General features: G+C 27.9%; 1 protein-coding gene across 2 annotated transcripts in view; it reads left to right on the top strand.

The window, feature by feature from the left end:
* The first annotated feature begins 10,127 nt into the window (after positions 1–10,127).
* LOC136085796 (uncharacterized) overlaps positions 10,128–23,251 on the top strand; it is a 66,887-nt gene continuing 53,763 nt past the window's right edge. The window contains exon 1 of one of the 2 annotated variants that reach the window (XM_065807266.1): positions 10,128–10,270. The gene's annotated coding sequence lies outside the window, so the exon portion shown is untranslated. The remainder of the gene's footprint in view (positions 10,271–23,251) is intronic. The other variant, XM_065807265.1, reaches the window with a different exon arrangement.

A 23,251-nucleotide genomic window follows, 5' to 3' on the forward strand; every position in this document is an offset into this window, starting at 1 on the left:
ATACTTGACTTTCCTTTTCCGGCGTCTGCTGATTTAACTGACTTTAAAAAGAACCTATTAACTTTAGTTATATGGTCTTTTAATTATTTATTAATGTACTAACAATATGTATTACGGGTTACATACTTCCTGTATATATAAATATTTTATATGTTTTTAAAAAAACATAAATTAATCCGTTATTTAATGTTGCTTATTTGTTCTTTTTTAAAAAACGATAAAACTTATTTAGTTTTCTCAAATTAATTTTGTTTTTTTTCGTAGTTTTTTCATTTTGCTACGGTTAGCAGACGTTAACATTTCTTAAAATTAGGTCAATAAAATCTTTTACCGTATTATTTTTTGTTAATAATTTTGCGGGTAAACTTAAATAAAGTTGGAATGGCGTATTTTGTTCAAGCAGAGCCGTGGCTAGGCTACCCCATAGTCTTCTTCCCCTCCATCTAATTCGAGGGGGGTCGGGAGAACAATTTTAGAGAGCTCAAATGCAAACTTACATATGCAAATGGTTCTTTTTATTAATTAAAAATATTGGAGCTCTTATGAAATCTTTTTTTTTGTAAGGGCGGGTGGACTTTGACCGAGTCGCCACGGCACTGCGTTCGCGTAATTTTATTTATTATTTTTTTCATATATTTTTACAACTACATAGTTTTAAAAATATATTCTTTATTACAAATAAAGTTTAAATGGTTCAAAAATAAATGAAATAATATTAAGATAAATTTGATGTACAAAGCAATATAATAAAATAAAATAATAATATAATTTATATTATGAGAAGATGAGATTAGTCTAAAAAAGAAAAAATAAACTTTTATTTATGTTTTCAGGGAAAACTCGCAGAAAACTGTTCGAAGTCTTATCATCAAAAACCCTTTTATTTAATAATTTCATTAGATACTTTTAACTATTTTGTTCATGAACTGTTATTTTTTTCAATATAATTAATTGTGTTAATAAACATGAAGCATAACGTAAACATAAAATGTATATACATACTTGCTTATACATGTAAATACATATTTATACGAGTTTCAACAAAGTTATTGATAAAACGACTTGAAACAGTTTTCATTTTATGTTGGAACATAAACAAAATATTTTGATGTATATTGATTTGGTAAATGTTTGGTAAATAATTGAAGCATTCATCTGTTTTAGTAATGTTTAAGCTTGTCTCTACAAAGTATAATTTTCGAAAGCGAGATCCTGCAAGTCTATAGAGAAAGCCTAATTTAGTTTTATGTATACTTGCCCTAGCTATATGGGCGTATGATAGATAGCTGTGTATAAATAAAAATCATAAAAATTTTTAATTTATAACAATAGACAAGATTTTGCTTATTAGAGTAGACCAATTTTTTTGAACTCTTTGTGTTAATGGCATTTATGTAGGAGTTCCATAACAAATTCACGTCCAGTGGCACACAAAGAGATTTAGGTGATTGACTTTGTTCAATAACTGTGTTGTCTATATTAGGAGTTGGTAAACTGATGGGGAGGCTTTTTTTTTGGGTTGTAGTTGATGTATTTAGTTTTGTTTAAATTTAATGACAATTTGTTAGCTTTGAACTATTTGTTAAATGTAATAAGTTCTAAGTTTGCGGTTATAAAAATGTCCATGATCAAAAATTCTGCAATTTAACTTTAAAAAGATTTTAGGAAGGTCATTGACATGAATCAAAAACAGAAGAGGAGCTAGATTAAATCCTTGAATGACTCCGCATTTGATTTTCAGCTGTTTCGAGATGTTAATTTGATCTATAGTAACACATTGTTGTCTATTGTTTAAATATTTAGCAAACCATTTTATTGTTTTCATTTTTTCATTTTTATTAGTAGTACTGCATGATCTTCTGTATTTACAATAAAATGATTGAATATTTATGATACATCTTTTTTGAGTTTGTACTCAATATCGTCTTCCATTGATGTATAACTTTTGCCTTTTTTATGAATGTTTTTTTATTAAACATGTAATCTAGGGACATTTTAAGTATTTTGTTTTAGTTTCTATTTCTTGTATTGGGATATGTTCGTTATAATGTTCAGATGTCGAGAAGTAGATTACAAGCGAAATTTGTGCGTTCAACGTTACATTTTTTATTTACATTTATTCAATTTATTGTTGATAAAGATTCTTTAAATTTAAGCATAAAATGTATTTTCATTTTCCGTTTCAAGATTTTGATTTTATAATTCTAACTATGACTGCATGTTTAGTTAAATAAAAAAATCGCAAAGTGATCCGAAATATCAGTTTTAAATACTCCTGTTTTTATGGACTTATCTAAAAAGGAGTTTTTAGAATATTATCTATAACAATCAAGGAAGTAGTTGTAACACGAGCTTGTTTGTTAATGATTAAGAAAATGCTATGCTGATACATATTGTTATAAAAGATTTTAGTATTAGGGTGTTCATTGTATTTTAAACTATCTATGTTAATATCACCAATACAGCAGAACTTTTATTTTCATTATTACTTTTGATAAAGATTTCTTGCAAATAATTTGAAAATTGAATTACTTCGCCATCAGGTGGTCAATATCAAGTAGAAATCTATAATTTTTTTCGTATTTTTAATTATTTTTTTATTTGTAAAGACCTCACTGTCTAAAGAAGAGATCAAGAGCTCCTTTCTAATTTTAATATTGTGGTCATTAGGAATGAAAACTAAAATTCCTCCTCCCTTTAAACCGTTTTTTAGTTAAAATTGAAGATGGTGCATATTGTCTTCCATGTGCACTTTTTTGTACAAATTTACCAAACAAATATGCATTATGTAAATTTTTTAAACAACCATTTAATCCCTGGCGTAAAGATGTAAAAATTTTTAACGAACATGAGAAAACTGTTTACGGAATACACATTAAATCCATGCATTGTATATATCAGAGTCCATGCAATGTTACAGATTAATTATTTTATCAACTCTGATTTTCTTGATCAGAGTTGATAAACGGCCCGGCGGCAAAGTAGCTTTCTGCCAAAAGATCAATTTTTTAGGGAGGCAGAAGCTGTTAGCAACGGCTTCGCATTAGATTTTTAGCGGAAATGTTCTTTCTTTCGCCTCCAGTAGCTTCTGCCTCTTTATTTGCGGCCGCAGCCAGAGTTGTTATTTGGAGGCGAAATGTTTAGGAGGCCAACGCCCTTAGGGAGGCGGAAACTATTGGTGGCCGTCTTCAGAAAAAATATTGGAGGCAGAATCATTTGGAGGCCGCCTCCAATGGTTTCTGCATAACAACTAGCTGCGTCCGCTAAACTGGAGGCGGAAATATTTGCCTCCCGCCGGCGGATTTAAAGAAAAAAAAATTGCTCACTTGCTTTAAAGTAATTAAATATTAACTAGAAACTATGGTTATATATTTGACATCAAGTTTTATTTTATATGATTTTTTGCAAAAGTTTTGAGTATTTAAAAAAATTCAATTTTTTTTTTAACTAATAATTTAAGTAGAATAAATTAGTAGTTTTATTATTCAAAACAAAAGCTAAAAGTTAAAAATTTTACTTCTATCTCATTGGCGAATAAATCTTTTTGATAAAGAAAACTATAACTAATTAAATTGACTGATTTTTGTCAAAGTTTTTAAGGACAAGTTAACAAGCTATAATTTTTATCTGTTTTATCATTTGCCATAATGTTAAGTACTTATTTTTAATAAATAGATATTGTAAAAATTATTGAAAAAATCTCTGCTGTTTATTAAAAATTTTGCGATACGCTGTAATACTTCAATAGTTTTGTCAAATTACAACATAAAAAAAACAAAAAATTTATAAATTTTAAGTATATTTACTTTTATAAATATTATTTATATTTGACTCTATACTTTTAAAAATATAGACTCATCTACTTTTTTAAAAGTTAAAAATTTATTCCATAGTCCTAGAAAAACAACCTCTTTGACAGAGTTACATTTTTTTTTCAATTTTTAAATAGTCAATAAATCATATAAAACAAAACTTCGATGTCATGTTAACATTTGATCTCAGTTAATACTTCAATTGCTCGTTAATATAATGACAAATGTGCAATTATTTGAAGGTTTTTTACGGTTTTTTGAATGCAAAACAGAAACAAGTGGTTTGAACATAGCTACCAAAATTGTTGAAACTTTAAAAGAATTTGGTTTAGATATAAGAAAATGTAGAGGCCAGTCTTATGATGGTGCTGCTTCAATGTCGAGTAAATAAAAAGGTGTTTCATCTCTTGTAAAAAATGGTTATCCTAAGGCATTATTTGTCCACTGTGCTTCACATTAACTTAGATTAAATGTTGGAAAAAGTCGCCAAATCCAGCGAATAAAAAATTTGCTTAAGCAAGTTAAAGGCATAACTTATTTTTTTAACTTTGGACTTGGACTTTATACGTTTTTCGATAATTATTCTGCGGTTTTTTTTTGGTTGTGAAGAAATGGACAATTTTACAAAAAAGTGCAATAAAGAAGCATCTTCAAAAGCGTATTCTTTTATAAAATTATTGAAAATTTTTTTTTTATAGTTTTTTTAGTTTTAACTAAACAACAAACGGATTACTTTTATGGAATTTCAGTCACCCTTCAAACTAAATCTTTTATATATCTTAGACACCGGACGAAATTCAAAATTTGACTAATCTTTTAAAAGAAATACAAAAAAATGACGATGCTTACCATAACAAATATAAAATTGCTCTTACATTGGCTAAAACATTTGATATTGATGAAAAAAAACCAAGAGCATGTGGTGTTCAGAAGAATAGAGATTATCAAATATGTGATGCTGTATCTGATTATTTTAAAGTTTTTATTACATTCCCTCTTCTTAATCCCCAGTGGGCACAGGACGTTAAAAAGACGTCTTTTAAACGTCTTTTGAACGTTTTGGACGTCTTTTGAACGTTCAAAAGACGTCTTATTTAGGTCCTGTGCCCACTGGGTCATCTTCTCAATGAATTAGAAAAAAGGTTTAACATTGAGAGCTTAACTGTCTATCTAATATCAATGGTCTATGTATTCCTGGTAGTTTAACAAACCAATATTTTAGATCTTGCCTATAGAAGTAAAATTCCAAACATTTTTGAATTTTTATAAATGTGATCTTTCTCATTTTTTATCAATTAATGTTTAATTAGAGTTATTAGAGGAATTTTTAAAAGAAATGAATTATTATCTACTATTTCAGATATATTAAAGTTTACGGATATGTGAGGCTTTCCCAGCAATTTAGAGGCTTTTTATATACTTGCTAAAATACTACACAACTTGTAAGTGTGAAAGGTCAATATCTACTTTAAGGAGAAGAAAAACTTACACTAGTTGTGCTATGTAAGAAAATATATTGAATGGACTTATTTTAATGTATATTCATCAGAAAATAGCTCCTGATGTTAACAGAGTTAATGAAATATTTGCATTCAAAGAAGACAAAAAATGAGAGTTTTTATTGAAATAAAAATTTTGAAGAAGTTATCAAAAAATCTAACTAATGTTTTAAAAGAATTTCTTAAATGTAAATAATTTCTTAATAGCAAAATATTTTTACTCATTGTTTTAAACATGTAAACTGTTAAAATCATTTTTATTAGCAAATTATTACTAATAATTGTTTGAAGTAAACTGTGAAACTCATTTGCTATTTCTATTAATTCTTAATTTTGAAAACGTTTTCAGGTGATTTAGGTTGTTACTGTTTTAGTTCTTACTTTATTTTTTGTATTATATTTTGTCTTGTTTATTTATTTATTACAATTTATAAAAAAAAAGTAAAAAACATTATGAAATGTTTTAAAAATATTTGTGCGAACCTGCCTATCAAAAAAAAAAAAAAAGAATCCTGAAATGGAAGGCTAACCTTAGGCAACATTATTTATACTTTACTTAAACTGCCTATTAAGAAAAGGAAAGAACCCAGAAATGGAGAGCTAACTATTGGTAACACGACAGTTTACTGATGGAGAGCAAAGACCTATGACTTTTGTTGGTGCACTTCGTTAAGCGAGTTAGACAAGTGTTTACGTCTAATTTATGAACGAAATAGCGGAGACAATATTCTAATTAACTTTTTTAATAAATGGATAACTAAAAACAATACAAAATAACTTTTGCCAATATTGACTCGAGTGTTTAGAATGCCTTTGCATTTGCAGAATATTGTCAAGCAAACACGTATAAATTAGATTTCAATTACAGGTAAAAAGTGAAGTATCTGGTTTACGCCGACTCCTCATGAAATTTATTTTTTTGCCTAAACGCTTTTTAATATTATATATGTAATGATTTTAACAATGCATGCGTTTTTGAATTACACAATTGTTAAGAAAATTTATTTCCAACGAGAGATATCGAAATCAAATATTTTTTTCAATTCAATCAGAAAGTTATTTCTACTAGGTAAGATTAAAATATGATATTATTTTAGTCTATGTATATAATATGAATGATCTTTAAGGCCTGTCATTGATTCCTTATATAAAAATTCGTTGGAGACAAAACCTCACATATATTTCGTCTAAAACGAATCAACAAAGTTTTTAGCCACATTCGTTAAAATTATTATACTTATGGTAATAATGGCGCAGTCAGATTATTAAATCTAGAGTAGTTAAGTAAAGTAGGTTAGCTTTCCTACGTATTAAAGTAAAAAAAAATGATACACATAGCGTGTATGTACTTTTTGCTTCATCGGTCCTTCCGCTGATAAAACCAAAAGTAAAGTAACTTAAACATAGAATTTAACATTAAAGTAACTTAAACACCCTATCCCTCTCCCCCTATCTTAAACATAGGGGGAGAGGGATAGGGTGATGTAACCCCGATATGTATTTAGCAATTTTAAATACAGTGGGTAATGTTTGACATTTCAAAGTCGGCAAATGTAAGAAAATTGAGAACTTTTTTTTTTTTCGTTTATGGCTTCTAACCCCCTTACCCTCATCCGTACTTTTTTCCCCATCATTCATCAAAAGAAAAGTTAGCTCTTCGCGCCGTACAGAACACAGATTTGGCCACACATTTACTAGTTGCTGGATTCGCCCCTGTAGTTTATTTATTTTATTTAAAAAATAAGCAATAAAAATTTATTATAGAAACAGATATAAATATTTAAAGAAACAAAAAGCCTTAAATTTTTGAGAGTTGCCAATGAAAAAAAAGTTAACTTAAGATTAATCACCCATTATTTCTAATTATCTTTTTGTTGAAGTTTTTCTAATACAAAACAATTGATAATATATTATATTGATATGATACTATGTCGTATTTATTATTAAAATAATGTTGACGTAAACAATTAACCCGTTAACAGTCCATGCCGTTATATTACGCAAACTTAAAGTGGTTCCTAAATGTCCATGGCGTAATGTTAAGGTTTAATGCATCTCCTTATATTTTCTTCTTGTTCATTAGTAATTATTCGTCTACTTGTCACAAAATTTATTACGACATAATAAAAGAGCTGTTGTTTCCAAACAGTAGTCTCTTGCTTAATTGCGCACCCAATTAGTTGCGCATCCCAGTTAATTGCGCGTTTAAGCCCAACATATTTGTGTTTCAATTTTTTTACTGAGTTTTTTGATTCTTATGGCTAAAGAAAAAGGAAAAAGGCAAAGGAAAAAGATTATCAAAAGATCAAGGAGTCGAAATTATAGCTAAACTTAAAAAAAGTGATGCGTCAAGTAAACGAGCAATTGCAAGAGAATATAACGTAACTGAAAATTCAATTCGATCTCTCTGGAATAATCGAGATCAAATAGAAAAAAGAAGTTTACTAATGACAGAAGAAGCTAGAAAAAAAGTGTTTCGATTATCATCTGGAAAATTTGAAACAATAGAAAATGAGCTATTTATTTGGATTGATGCAACGCGTCGTTCAAAGATTGAAGTGTCTCCATCGTTAGCAATTATGGAAACAAAAGAAATAGCGCAAAAATTAGATATAAAAGAAGAAGAATTTAAAGCTTCTTGGCATTGGCTCGCAAACTTTCGTCGTCGTCGAGGCTTAAAATTAATGCATCTCTTTGGAGAAGGAGCTGAATTTGAGAAAGATGATCCTGTATTTCTTCGACAACTTGAGAACCTTTACTCAGTTATTAAAATGTACAAACCCGAAAATGTATATGATATGGATTAAACTAGACTTTTCTTTTGCTTGCTGCCAAGATATTCTCTGTTAATGCCTACTGAAAGCTTAGTAAGTACGAGAGGTAAAAAAAAAATCTAAAGAAAAAGTGACTTTAGTTGTTTGCTCCAACGCAACAGGATCTCACAAAATACCCTGTTCTATGGTTGGAAAAGCTGCACGACCTGCTTGTATAGTCGGTAGTACATAACCTATACCGTATTTTTATCAGAAAAATGCATGGATGGATGTCTCTTTATGTTGGAAATGGTTCAATGAAGTCTTTTATCCTGAAGTTAAACGAAAAACTAGCTTGCCAGTTCTTTTATTATTAGACAATGCACCTGGACTTTTTGTGGCGTTTGAGCGAAATCTTGTAAAAGTTGTTTTCTTCCCTCCAAATTGCACAAGTTGAAGGCAACCATTGATATGGGGATTATCGCGGCTCTCAAGAAGCGATATAAGCATTCTCTTATGAATATTGTCATATTACAGCCTCGATATAAATACAAAGGACTGTTTTAAAGAAAGTAAAGAAAGTCTTTTGTGCAAAAGAGGTGCAGCAGGAGTTAAATACGGGAAGCCCGCACATCTTCTTGAGGCTACTAAGTATGTTAATTTGGCTTGGAAATCAATTCAACCTTCATCTCTCAAAAATTGCTTCGACAAGGCAGAATTATTTCAAATTTCCAGTCCCTTTAACACTGAACTACGCTCTGAGGAGGCTGACTTTGCATCTTTTAATATGCTCTTGCTCCTGAACCAAATTGAAGGAATAGGGAAGATATCAGCAATTTTGACTCAATTGACTGTGATGATTCTTCAACGTATATTGAAGCAATCAAGGAAGATGTTGAAGATTGTTTGTCTCTCGAAGAAAATAATGGTAATGCAGTTGCTATAGATAACAATTCTGATGAAGAAGAAGCTAATAATGATGAGATGGTGCAGACTTCTTTGGTATGGAACTTATACATTTATCTCTGATCGATATTGGTAAGCAATTAAAAGCTACGAACAACTATTAACAAACATACGGTCAGTAATGATGAAAATTAAACGAGAAAAGCTGCAGAATGCATATCAGCCTACAATTCATGACTTTTCCCGTCATGCATAATATATTTCTAAATAAAGATTTATTTATATAGTTAATAATTTAGTTTGCTAAATTTTTTCTTATCTTTTTCTTATTTGCGCACTCCTAGTTAATTGCGCACCGCAGTGCCTGTTTCAATTTGCGCGATTAAGCGAGAGACAACTGTAGTTCACTTTTAGACAAATAAGGAAGTTCTTTCAGTGCAAAAATAATTTTCAAAAAGTAAATATTTACTCACAAAAAGATAAAAAATTATACATTTGATGAATCAATAATGAAAGGATATATTTGATGAATGATTATTATAAAAGATAATAAAAGAATATTGCTCAAAAAAGATGTGTGGTATGTTACAAAAATAAAGTTCAAAAAGATTTAAGATATGAATGTGTAGAATGTGATGTAGGACTTTGTGCAGCTCCATGCTTTTCCAATTATTTTTTAAAAAGCGAATATTAGTAGTCACATTTTTTAAATTTTGTATTGATGTAGTATGATTTATATATTCTTAAACTTGAATAATAACAATTTGTAATGTTTAATAATGTTAAAATTAGTAAAAAACTTTTTTTATTTTATTAGTAAAAAAATACGATGATGTAAAAAATGCATGACATTTAGAGACCACTTCAAAAAAAAGCTGGACTAATAGCGACAGTTTTCAAAAACAACACAGGACTGTTAAATGATAAATGGTGAATCAACATTTTTGTCTATTATTTCTAACACTAAGCTTTTATAAATATCTACCAAGCTATGTTTAGATTACTCCTCAGACATGCTTATCAATTTGTCACCCCAAAAATAAAACACAATATAAAATATACTTTAGATTGTGTTACAACATCAACTTAGGAGAGTTCATTAACAAACAAGCAAATTTATAATGTAGGAGAGTTTAAAACTGTAACAAACAGCTTTCATTTTCTCTTTTAATATCAAGTTAATCAAGCTGTTTCGCATGTTGAGTTCTACATTTATTTTTCTGTCATTGTTTTTTGAAACTATACTTTTATTATTTTTAAATTTTTATCCACAAAGAGTTAAAGATTAGGCACTGTTCAAGTAAGTTTTTAAATCTAATTTTTTCAACATTATCATACTTTGTATAATACTTTATTTTAACATAGAGAAATAAAGAAAATTTATAACGAAAGTTAATTTTTCTTTCAATAATACCAGCAAATTTTTATTGCTATAATGATGCTAACACATATTTATATCGCACTAAATTAAATGACCTTCAAAACTAACCTACTTGCCTAAAACGGTTGAAATGGTTCAAAGTTGCTACATATAGGTCAAAGAAGAACTTTTTCAAACCAAAAAGTGAAATATATTCATTATATGACAATTAAAAATCTTTTTAGTTAAAAATTCGATAAGACAATCGTGATATACTTAACAATATTCGACAAAGACAATTGTAATATACTTAGAAAAAGAAAAAAAAAAAAGACTAAATCTTTTTAATAATAATTTTACGATGGTTGAAGAAAATAATAACAAAAAATTGTCAAGAAAATTGTGATATACTGAAAGAGAAGATAGAGAAAAAAAAAAAAAAAGATGCCCTCGATCTCGTGCATAATATTTCTCAGAGGACATATTCGGTTTTACTGGTTTTAACAAAGACAGTTTAAATCATCAAAAAATATATTGTTTTAGTAATTGTTTATAAAACTTTATTAAAATAAAAAATAATAAAAAATACTACAGAAAAATAAAGAATTTTACAATAACTATGAATAACCATAATTGACTATAAACAATAAAAAACAAATCATTCAAGTTAAATTGAAGAAAATTGATTGAAAACTAACTTCGGTTAATTTACTAAAAGTCAGCGTTGAAAAAGCCGTCTTATATGTAAGTTCTAAAAACCAATGTAAGATGGTATTCTATCACGTGACGCTAAAATTCGCGGCCGCCATACTGTAAGACAAATAAAGGAAACAAAGCGAGCTTTATTAACATAACGTATTAAAATATAATTATTTAGATAACATACCTTGAAGAAGATAGATTTTTAAAGATTATTTTTGAAAAAATTTATGTTGAATTTAATTATCTATCTCACAATATAAGTAATTTGTTTTCGTTTACAATAAAACTCTATTAAATAACTTGTTTTTAAAGGTGTATTATTTTAATAATATAATACACTTTTGAAAACAAGAGTTTTAAACGCGTTCGAATACTTTATATACAGTTTACTTTTTCGAACATTACTAATAATTTATAAGTAATGTGCAAGTAAGTAAACTGTATACAAAGTAGTCCAGAGCATTCAAAAATAGACTTTTGTTTTACATTTTGAATATCTTCTTTAATCAATCAATATATTCTGAATTACATGATTTTACAATTCAAGGATGTTAACAAATAGTTTAATTAATAATGATGCGTAAACACCTAATATTAATGAATAATAACATAAGAATAAAATAATAAAAACTCTAAAAATCATAACGTTAACAATAATAATAACATTAAGAATAACTATAATAATAAAAATGGTATTAAATAACAATGAAAATAATGTTATTAACAAAAATAATGATATTAATAAAAGTAATGGTATTATTAAAAAATAATGATATTAATGAAAATACTGGTGTAATTAAAAAATAATGATAACAATAAAAATAAAGGTATTAATAATAATAACAATGGTATATTAAAATATGTCTGTACTTATCTACATACGCACATACATACATTTAACACACAACACACATACATACACATATACACACATTTGTACACATACATTTACCCACACACGCATACGAATACCCATACATGCATACGCACATACACATTCAATCATTGTACAAGGGCGACAAAAAAGCTGTACATAAATGTAAAGATTCTAAAAAAAAGGATAAAATAAATAAAATATACATGAGAGAGTATTTTTAATAAGACTATTAACTGTGATATATTGCTTTTATTGATGTTATTATTCTAGTAGCTATCCAAATAGCGCTTTTTTAATTTATTGAGAAAATTATATCGAGAAATTTAGTTTTCAGTTTTAAAAGAATGAGTGAGATTGTTCCAAGCATTGGTGCACTGATGTTTAATTGATTTGCTACCAAATTTTATTGTTCTAGTTTGTTCTACAAAGATATAATTGCATAAAAAGGATCTTGGGAAGTGAAAATGTTTGTTACATATTTGAACGAAAAAGTTCTTAAATGAAATCGGAAATTTATCATGAAGATAATTCAATACAAATAAACAATATAAATAAGTAATATTGTCGTTAAGCAAAGAATTTTAGACAACTTATACAGTAGAGAAACATTGTTAAATAGGAAATTTTGAAAGTGAATAACTTTAAGGGCTTTGTTTTGAAGTGAAACTAGCTGGTTTAAGGGATCCTTTTTTTTTACCCCAAATCTGACACGCATACCTAAGGTGCGATCCAAATATGGTATGATAGATACAAATAAGTGTTTCAAAATTTACGAAATATCTGATCTTGGCTAAGATTGCAACTGATCGGTTTAGCTTAGTCTGTAAATAAGTTTTATGGTACTTAAAAAAAAGACTCTCATCCAGCCAAATTCCAAGGTACTTCACAGTTTTTGACGAAGTTAATATTTTTCCATTAATGTTAAAAGTATATTGTTTCTTGTTTTTTGGATTTTGACAACTATTTGGATTGAGACAACTATTTTAGTTTTTGTTGCGTTAAGTGAAATTTTATTTGCTCTAAGCCAATTAATAGCAGAAAATATGGCCTCATTAGTATTTAACTGCATTTTTTCTAGCGAATCTTCAAAAATTAATAGGTAAGTTTCATCGGCAAAATGGTATGCTTAAACATTATTAATGCAGGTGTTTAGCTCGTTGATGTATACAAGGAAAAGCAAAGGCCCGAGTATTGATCCTTGTGGGACTCTCGAATTTATAGTTTTGGCTAATGAAGATGTTTCCTTTACTGTAAAGTATTGAAGTCTGTTATTTAAGTAGGATTTAAACCATTTAAGTGGAATTCCACGTACACCATAGTATTGTAGTTTGGCAAGAAGAGCATTATGATTTACTGTGTCGAATGCTTTTTGCAGTTCAAGGAAAACACCACAAACAAACTTATTTTTATCAAGGGCGTTTCTTAAAGTTTCTGTAAAGTCAATTAGCGCATGTGTAGTAGAATGATTACGTCTAAATCCGTATTGTATTTTATAAAAGCAATAAAGGTGTCCCAAAAGCTGTGCAGTCTTTTGTGTATAGTTTTTTCAAATATTTTTCCGGTTTTGGATAACAAAGAAATAGATCTGAAATTAGATGGTTCAAGCTTTGTACCATTTTTGTGTATTGGAATAATGTTAGCAATTTTAAAAACGTCACGAAAAATTCCTTTTTTAAATGAGTTATTAACCATTTTAGAGATTGGTTCAGAAATAATTTTTGAAGATAATTTAAGAATTAAAGTTGGAAGACTATTAGGGCCAATGCTTTTCCTATCATTCATTGTGGAAGTAATTGTTTCAATTTCTTCATTTGTAACAGGTGAAAGGAAAAATGAGTTAAAATTTGGTATTTTAAAAAAATCGTAAAATTTATTAATTGAAGGTTCAATTTTTTCGGAAATATTCACTGATATATTTAAAAAATAATCTTTAAATGAATTAGCAATAGTTTTATTATCGATAATTAAGTTGCTACTGATCATATGATTAATAGACTGTTTTTTGAAAAACTGATGTTAATATTAATTATTTATATAATTCCTTTTCATTTATATTTCATATTGTGTAAATTGTTTTGAAAGAAATTTGAATAAAAGTATTTTTTACTTATTTTTAATAAATTTCTGATTTTATTTCTGTACGCTTTAATTAAATTTTTTTTTTTTTTTTTTTTTTTATTATAATTGACGAATGATTGAGAAATTTTGTATACAGTTTATCTTTTATTTTACTTGACTTTCATATTTAAATTGTCTTTTTGTATGAGGTTTTAATGGCACATGTATATTAAGTATACTTTCAAAATTTTGCATGAATAATTTAATAAACAGATTGATTAGGGTCGTCTTCTTCTTTTATAATTTGGGACCAAGGAATGCTCTTAAGATCACACAGTGAAGCGAAATGGTCAAAACGCGGCCAAAACTCAAAATTTGTAAAGTAATAAACTTTTTTATTAAATTATTGTTCCAATTCACAACCAAACATCAAAATTGGGTAATTAAAAACTTTTCAAGTTATAGACCCTTTCCTTATCCCCCTCTTCCCTCCCCCTCCTCCCTTGAATTTTTAATGCAATTTTTTTAATTTTTAGATTCTAGAAATTATTCTAAAAATATTTTTTAAGTGAAAAAAATATTTACCTTATTTATTAGGCATTAATATGAATTTTTACATGAAAAAGTTTAAATTTGAAAAGATAACATTAAGAAAAAAAGTTAAGAAAAAAATAACTATTCATCTCCTCTGAGGATGTCCTGTACGTCAGGATTAAGGTTAGGACCAGAAAAGGTCTTGGGGTTCCTAAAAGCAATCGAAGAGATGACAGGTCGCTTGTTAGTAAGTAATGGAATTGGTTCTGCATCACATTAATTCTAGATATTGGCTTTATTTTGTGCTTCCTGAGCTTCCTCCGAATACGCTCCAATGGGAAGAGCCAAATGCTCAGTAATTAAAAATCCATGTTCCAGAACCTTATGAAGTGAAGATGACATAATGTACCAAGGATAGGTTTTCACTATCAGTTCTGAAGTTTTGTAACAGTATGCTTTATAAGCATCCAAGTTTAAGTGGAATTCACTGCAAACGGCATTCAATATGTTTCTTAGTCTTAAAATGATATCCAAACTAACTCCTGTTATTTCAGAGAAAGATTCTGCTGCTTGAAATGCCCTCTTTGCAGTGTATCCTGTATTAGTATTTCTAAATCCCTACTTAGGAGTATCAACCACTAAGCTTAACACCTCTCTAAACTTTCTTTTAATTTCTTTTTTTCGAGATTTTACAGATAATTTATTTCTGGAGATCGGGGTCGGTATATTTTAATATCCATTTTATATGTCAAGTGTAGAATGAATTCGAAAATTTGTATCCAACAGTACAGTGTGGATAATCCTAAAACTATAGCTTGCTTATTGCAAACTATTTCTCAAATTATATCCAGCTTGTTCATTTCACTAGGCTTATTAGAACAAACATTGCAAGATTGAGTTGAGCTTGTATCTGTTATAGCATTCACTGCCTTTGCCGTCCAACATGGTCATCTCAATTTTTATTTTTATTTTTGCTTTCAGGTTAGAGAATTTCAAGTTCAAAATCTTGAAGACTTTCTATTTGTTTTCTAACATCTGAATCTTCAGCTCTTGTTGACTCTTTTGTTTATTTTTGGTACTTCAGGCGAGGAGGCAGGCAAAAGGGGAGGCTTAAAGGCATTGGGTTTGACCATACAGTGATGGCCCCTATTTTTAGCTTTAACGGAAAAATTGCAGTTTGGAACAAGGATTTTTTTTTTAACTTCTGTTGAAAGATTTGTGTCATCAAACCTTTGATTGTATACACTTTGAGATGAGGCGCCATCCATTCCAGCTTTCATATAGAACTTTTCAGTTGTTTCCGATCCATTTAGACACTCTGTATTAGATATGTTTATAATTCTTGATAAAGTGTGGTTCACCATTAAATGAACATAACATTTGACAGATGTTTCTAAAATTTCCAAATTTTCTGGATAACATTTGGATTTTGCATCAAATATTACTTTGACTAAAGGGTATATCTCTGCATTCTGATTCAGTGAAGAGTTTCTAATAACTTGATATTGTGAATCACTGAGATCGCAAATTATCTTTTATGCAAGAGCCTCTTCTGCTTTCATCATTATTGGATTCGTTTTTGTATTTTCAATAACTTTTCTGGCTAGAGCTGGATTTTTAACAGAATGTTTAATAGTTATACAAAAGTCGGTTTTTCCTGGGCTTGATTTAGTTCTCAACGCAGCAGCACAGGCAAGTTTTTCGGTACAATGGTCACCAATCAAACTAAAAAAATATTTTATATTTTAAGATAAATGTACTCATTTAAATAAAATTAGCAACCAAAAAACGTAGCATATAGATTTTAATATATATGTATACCTTAATCCTTTTAGTTATTTCCTAACTATCAGTCCATGGAGTAGCTGGTCTTCATGCTCTTGATGTGGGAGGAGCAGGTCTTGGGTACAGTTAAAACGCCAGCCGTTCTTTCTCGCGTTCCTCAAGTTGAGAGATGGTTCTTCCGTGCCTTTTATAATTGATCTTGAGCTTGGCAAGAAATGTTTTAATCTTCCCTTTTAAATCTTTAAAGTTATGAACATTCATATTAATCTTCATTTCTTCCTCAACCACAGAGCACAAGTTGGGATTATTAATTCCAACATCCATGATTTTATACAAAACGTCAATCCTCTTCATGTGTAGTTTTTCATATAAACACAATAATGTTATGAATAAAGTTTTTCTTTGTTTAACTCAACGAGAACTTGTCTTTTAAAAATTCTAATCATGATTTATATTAAACTACATACAGCCAAAATTACTATTAAAACCCACATAAACATGCTTAAATATAAAAAAATTAGTTATCACACACAAAACCGTACAAACACATTAACAACAATTATCCATGTTAGTTATAAACTTCTACACGTTATGTAACGAATTTTTTATTTTAATACTATTGTCAAATGAGGTTGTGTTACAAAATATTACGGTTATTGGAGTTTGGGAACATGAAGAACCCAAATAACGGCCCCCTCCAACCCTTTGAGAGGGGTTACAGTAATTTAAACAAAATTGTTTTCAAAACTTCATATAAATTTAATTTTATCAATAGAATTCAAATTTCATGATAAAACCTTTTGGCGTCCAGAAGTAATGACCACGTACAGTTTACAACCTTCTCATTGTGTGGGGAAAAATATTTTACACAGATTTTTTTATTTCATGCTTATGCCCATAAATCCATTTCGGGCAATTTGGGGCAGCTGATTTTTTTTAGTTATCCATGATAAAATCCCCTAGGATAAAAAAGTGATTTCAAGGTGGAACTCTGCGGAACTTTTGAGACATTATTTTCAAAAACAATATTTATCGGAAAACTATGCTTTCACCTAATATTTTAAATACTCATTTCGCAAAAGCTATATTCAATATTTTAAGTTTTTACTTTTGAAAAAGATAAAGAATGCCTATATAAAGCTTTATGATAAAAAAAATAAAAAAATTATCTAAAAGAGTAAAAAAAATAAAATTAGAAAGGTATAAAAAATTCGCGAATTTCAGCGAACTTTTTTTACCTTCTACTAGGTAGGAAAAAATGCTTCTCTGACTAGGATAGTAGACATGACAAAAATATATATTTTTTTTATCATTTGATATTTTGTCTAGTAAGTTGTAAAAAAATATTAATGAAAGTGTTGTATTAAAAAAAATCCACTTATGGCCACTTTTTGAGCTTTTCGCTTCATAGTGCATCATCTTGAAAAGCATCATAGTTGAACCGTTGAAAACACTTTCTGTATATCTTTTCTGTTGTATATTTGAAGTAAAAACTTGGGATTTGTACAAATTGTGTTAAATGATCTGAGATGGAAATTATTAGGTTACCTGATATAATGTTGCTAGAGTGAAAATTAATGAAAATGTTATCAATAAGAGTTTTTGAATTTACATTGACTCTCGTTGGTAATGAAATGTAAGGAAAAAAAGCATTTGAACACATATTATTAATGAAAAATGATATTTCAGGCGAGTTTTTATAAAAAAGAAGATTAATGTTGAAGTCACCCATAAGCATATTATTTTTATTTTTTTTTGTAAGCTTTTCCAATAAATTAATAAGAAAATTTTTATTAAAATCATGAAGCGACATGCAAGGGTAACGGTATATACAAGCAACGAATGTATTTTTTGCTTAAGGATATATTATTTCTATAAAAGCTGATTCAAGTTCATGAGCTTTGCACAATAAAAGGTTATCTCTCTTTTTATATATAGAAGTAGAACTAATATAAAGTAGGGCACCGCCACAACTGGACTCAGTTGGTGTATGTTCTAATAGATAATTTTCAATTTCTACATTACTTATGGATGATACATGTTATTTCAGCCTTGTCTCAGACACAGCAATAACACAGGGAGGAAATTTTAAGGAACTGAATAAAGATATTAACTCAAGAAAGTCAGGAAATATTTAAATGTAAGAAATTTAATGGGTTTAGGTTTAGATCTAAGGCATTAAAATCATCAACATTGTAGTAATTACAATCTAAGACACAATTGTTTACTTTGTTCAGACATTTAAACACATAATTGAGATCAGGGAAATTAGTTGAAATATTTAAATTAAGTGTTTTACTTGAACTAGATTGAGGATCAGAAAAAATACAGAACCAGGTCTGTGGATCAAAAATTAAATCAGAATACTGTTTGCTAGTAATGTTATTGGATTTGATGTGTACCCAGCGATTACATTTGTCACACTGAATAGATTTGTGATTTTTAGCAACATTTTTGTGACATACAATGCAAGGAAAACTTTCCATAATACAGTTTATTCAATGAGTAAAGTGTTAAAGTTAATGTATTGTTATGTATAAGATTTAAACGTAACTATATATAGAAGAATCAATTGCTAACTAATTATTAAATAAAGTATTTAAAACAAATTAATAAATATTAGCTAAACAATTAAGATAATAAGATAAAGTCAATAAAATATAAGCAAATAAATAAATATTGCTATTACATTAACGTAATTTCGGTTAATCAATTTAAATAAGTGTTTTAATAAGAAAAAAAAAAAGCTAATGATATAATAAATGTGCATAATAATTTAATAAAGTTATTTACTTAGCAATAATTTATAATAATAAAGGTATAATAACAAATAGGTAAATAACATATAACAACATTCAAGTAACTAACGTAGATTATATTTATATATATACATTTAACAACGATTAAATAATACAGTAGTTAATAATATAATAGTAGCTTATCTTTCAATGAATAAACTATAATTTATTATATTGTTTAATTAGAAAGACAGAATGATAAAATAATAATATTTAAACTAAAGTAATATAAATCAATATTAAATAATATTTATAATGATAATATCCTAAAAAATCTATGTAGCAACAAATCAAATTATATAGTAATAATAAAAAAATATATAATCATAAATATGTAGTATTAATTATAAAAATCAAAGTATTATAACATATAAGATTCTTTTTTTTTTAATATTTTTGTCAATTTGCTAACATACATTACTCAGACACAGTGAACACATTTTGGTTGTTTAAGCATGTTAAATAGCTTATTAAATTGTATTAATATTTTGAAATACTATGTTTATTAATAATATGCTGAATTATTTATTAAATTGCTTTATTATATTAAAAATATTTAATAACAATTAATAACAATAATAATTGGCAACAATCGAAACCACAAACTTAGAAAAATGTGTGATTTTAAAGGCAATCAATACTCGAGCTAAAGATTTAAATAAGTTGCAGAGGATCCAAATGATTATAATTTTGTTATAAACTTCAATTTGTTGAAATTATGTTTATCTTTTTGATGTCAAGTCAAAAGTTTCGCACATTTTCTTCTTCACAGATTTGTCCAACATAATGAATCGTTTTCTTTTACGTATCAAATTTAACAAGAACAAAATCCTCCACATTCAGTGCATCAAAGTCAAAGTTCAGTTCTGATGATTCAACTATCTGTTGAGAAGATATCACGTCAAGATCATTTTCACTGTCATCACTTTCAAGCGGTGGTAGGCCATCAATATTATCAGAATCATCGGAAAGTTCCATTCGCTCATTGTCTTCAACGGCTGCACTTGTAGCATTTTTTTCTTAATACGTTTTATCTTTCGAAGTCTCAATTCTTCCTCAAACTCATCATCGGATTCTTCAAACTGAAGTCTTGTAGGAGCACGTTTTGTTTTTAGTTTGTTGTGGTCTTTTTTAAATTTTTATGAACAGTTGAAACTTTTTTTTTGGTCGGTTTTTTTGTTTTGTTTTTTTCTTTTGCTAAACAAATCTCATTTCGAACAGGAGTGTCTGTCAAAATTCTTGTTTTTTGTTTTCACCCTCAGAAAAACGAACAGTGGTGGTATCGATTTGCCGATCGCATTTACAGCACAGCAAGCTGTCACGAGAGTTCCTCTTTCTGCCGATGTTATACTACCTACTTGTTTGACACCTTTACTAGCAATAACTTTGACAGGTTTTTGTACGGTTGTTAGTCCCGTTTTGTCTACAGTGTAAATGCTTTCTGGACCAAACTGATGACGTTCCCGCGCTTCCCGGAGATTCCGGATAAATTCACTAACAGTGAATCTGTTGAATACTGTCGCTCTTGCAAAGCTGGTGGCTTCTGGTGTTTGTAGAGATAATTCTGGTTTTCTTTTCATAAAGCTTTGTAACCAATCGATGCCTGCCATTTTGTTCTTGATCCATGAATCCGGACAAACTTTATTATTAGCAACAGCCATTTCATATGCTAATTGGCGAGTTGTTTTTGTTGTAAGGCCATAGTTCATCTTCGACGCTTGAAGCAAATAATTTGATAACGAATCTTCCTCTTCTTCTGTAAAGACCTGTCGTGTAATAAATCTCGGTTTAAATGTAACATCCGTAATAAGCCGTTGCTTTTTAACATATCTTTTCAATGTCATACGATCGACACCAAACTCTCGAGCAACTTGGTTTTCAGGCCTGTTTTTTAATAAAACTTCCCTTACAGCGGCTCTTAATGTTTCTGCAGGTATCGTTCCTCTATCTGTCTTTTGAATTCTACTTCTTACCATTTCCAGTCAATACCAAATTTAAAATATTGAAAACAAATTCAAAAACATTTTTAGGATTTGATGCAATATGATACAAATTAATGTCTATCAAAAATTCAACAAATTTAAATCGAGTATTATTACTATATCTTTATAGAATAATTTTACCTTTTTATCTAAATATTATTAATTTTATTTATCTAGCAAATAAAAATATTAGTTCTTTGTGCAATGAATGCATTTCAATAGTTATTTTAACGTAATCAAATACACAAAATCAACCAGCCCCATGTTAGAGAGATCAAGGAACCCCTATAGGTATACATCATGTAATGATGGTTGTATCTCGCCGATAAATAACATGCGACGCCAAAATCATACCATAAAATATAGGTCAATAAAACACATAGGGACTCCAGTTGATATTTTACAAATATTTAACATAGTAACAAAAATATATAAATAATTCTCATATTCATCAAATTTACCTTTTATCGCGAAAGTCAAACTTTTATTTCTTAAAATTCGTAAAATTAATTTTTTTGCAAAACAACAACGAAAATAAATAGCCGGAAGTCTATGCGGGTAGCAACTTATGACGTCACGCAGATATAATTATAAATAGATGATGTAGCGCAAAAAGATCAAGCTGCCCCAGAGATCAAGGAGCCCCCAAGTCCCCTACATGTATATAAATGTATATATATATATACATGTATATATATATATATATATATATATATATATATATATATATATATATATATATATATATATATATATATATATATATATATATATGTATATATGTATATATATATATATATATATATATATATATATATATATATATATATATATATATATATATATATATATATATATATATATATGTAAATTATGTTAGTGTATTTTACAAATAGAGTGCTCAATGTTCTTAAAGAACAGAGCAATAATAAATTAGTAAAAAACACTTATCTAACTTTTATCTTCGACTTGAAGTTTCACCATTGCTGGATCATCAGGAAGAGTTACTAAATCTCAAAAAAAATCAATTTATAGAAAAAAATATTTTACAGGAAGTTATAAATTATTATAAAAAAATTTTAATTACTATATTTTTTTGTTAACGGGAAGTTACAGAAAATAATTATGAAATAATTTTCTTTGGAATGGGGATAGTTTAATTTGGTCATTTGTTTTTATAATTTTTTAAGAGGTATTTATTTTCGTGCCTACATTTAGAAATTAATTCAGATTTTTTATTTAATAATTTTTCTTGATTTAAATGAGTAATTATTTCAAATTTTTCTTGCAAACATAGCATACATTTTTTGGAAATGTTATTATAGGCAGGGGCAGATTTTAGAATAGACCATTGTAAATTAAAATTTTTATTTTTTTCTTTTAAATCCCAAATATATTTTGACAGCATAGTCTCTTTTGAATATTTTTTGTGTTTAAACGATTGTTTGTGGTTGGCATAACGTTTTTTCCATTCCCCCTCGGTTAAGCCAATATATTGTTTATCAGGGTTGTTTTGTGAGGAAACAATGCACTTGTAAATTACATTTTTCGAAAGGCATTTTCCATTTAGAGGGCAATCTATTTTTTGTTTACAATTACAATAATCAGTGTTTTTTTCTTTTATATGTTCATTTTTATTAATTAACGAGTAGTTGTGGCCTTTTATAATTCTTTCTAAATTTTTTGTACAACTATAACTTACTTTAATGGTATTTCTGTTAAAAATCTTATGTAATTTATTAGAGGGAGGAAAATGTTTGTCTACTAATTTTAGAAAAATTTTACCTATATTTGTTGAAACATTTTTGCTGTACGGGGGGTTGAACCAAATTATGTTTCTATTTCTACTACGCTTTTTTGCAATTTTCTTTTCAAATTTTAGCTCGAAATTTTAAATTAAAAATAATTAAAAATTTAATTAAAAAGTAATTAAAAATTTTTTATAATAATTTATAACTTCCTGTAAAATATTTTTTTCTATAAATTGATTTTTTTTGAGATTTAGTAACTCTTCCTGATGATCCAGCAATGGTGAAACTTCAAGTCGAAGATAAAAGTTAGATAAGTGTTTTTTACTAATTTATATATATATATATATCTATATATATATATATATATATATATATATATATATACATATAAGGATATTTAAAAAAAAGTTTCTTTACAGTCGTAAAAGTTCGTT

The sequence above is a fragment of the Hydra vulgaris genome, chromosome 10 (genome assembly GCF_038396675.1).
Source record: "Hydra vulgaris chromosome 10, alternate assembly HydraT2T_AEP".
Taxonomy (NCBI): domain Eukaryota; kingdom Metazoa; phylum Cnidaria; class Hydrozoa; order Anthoathecata; family Hydridae; genus Hydra; species Hydra vulgaris.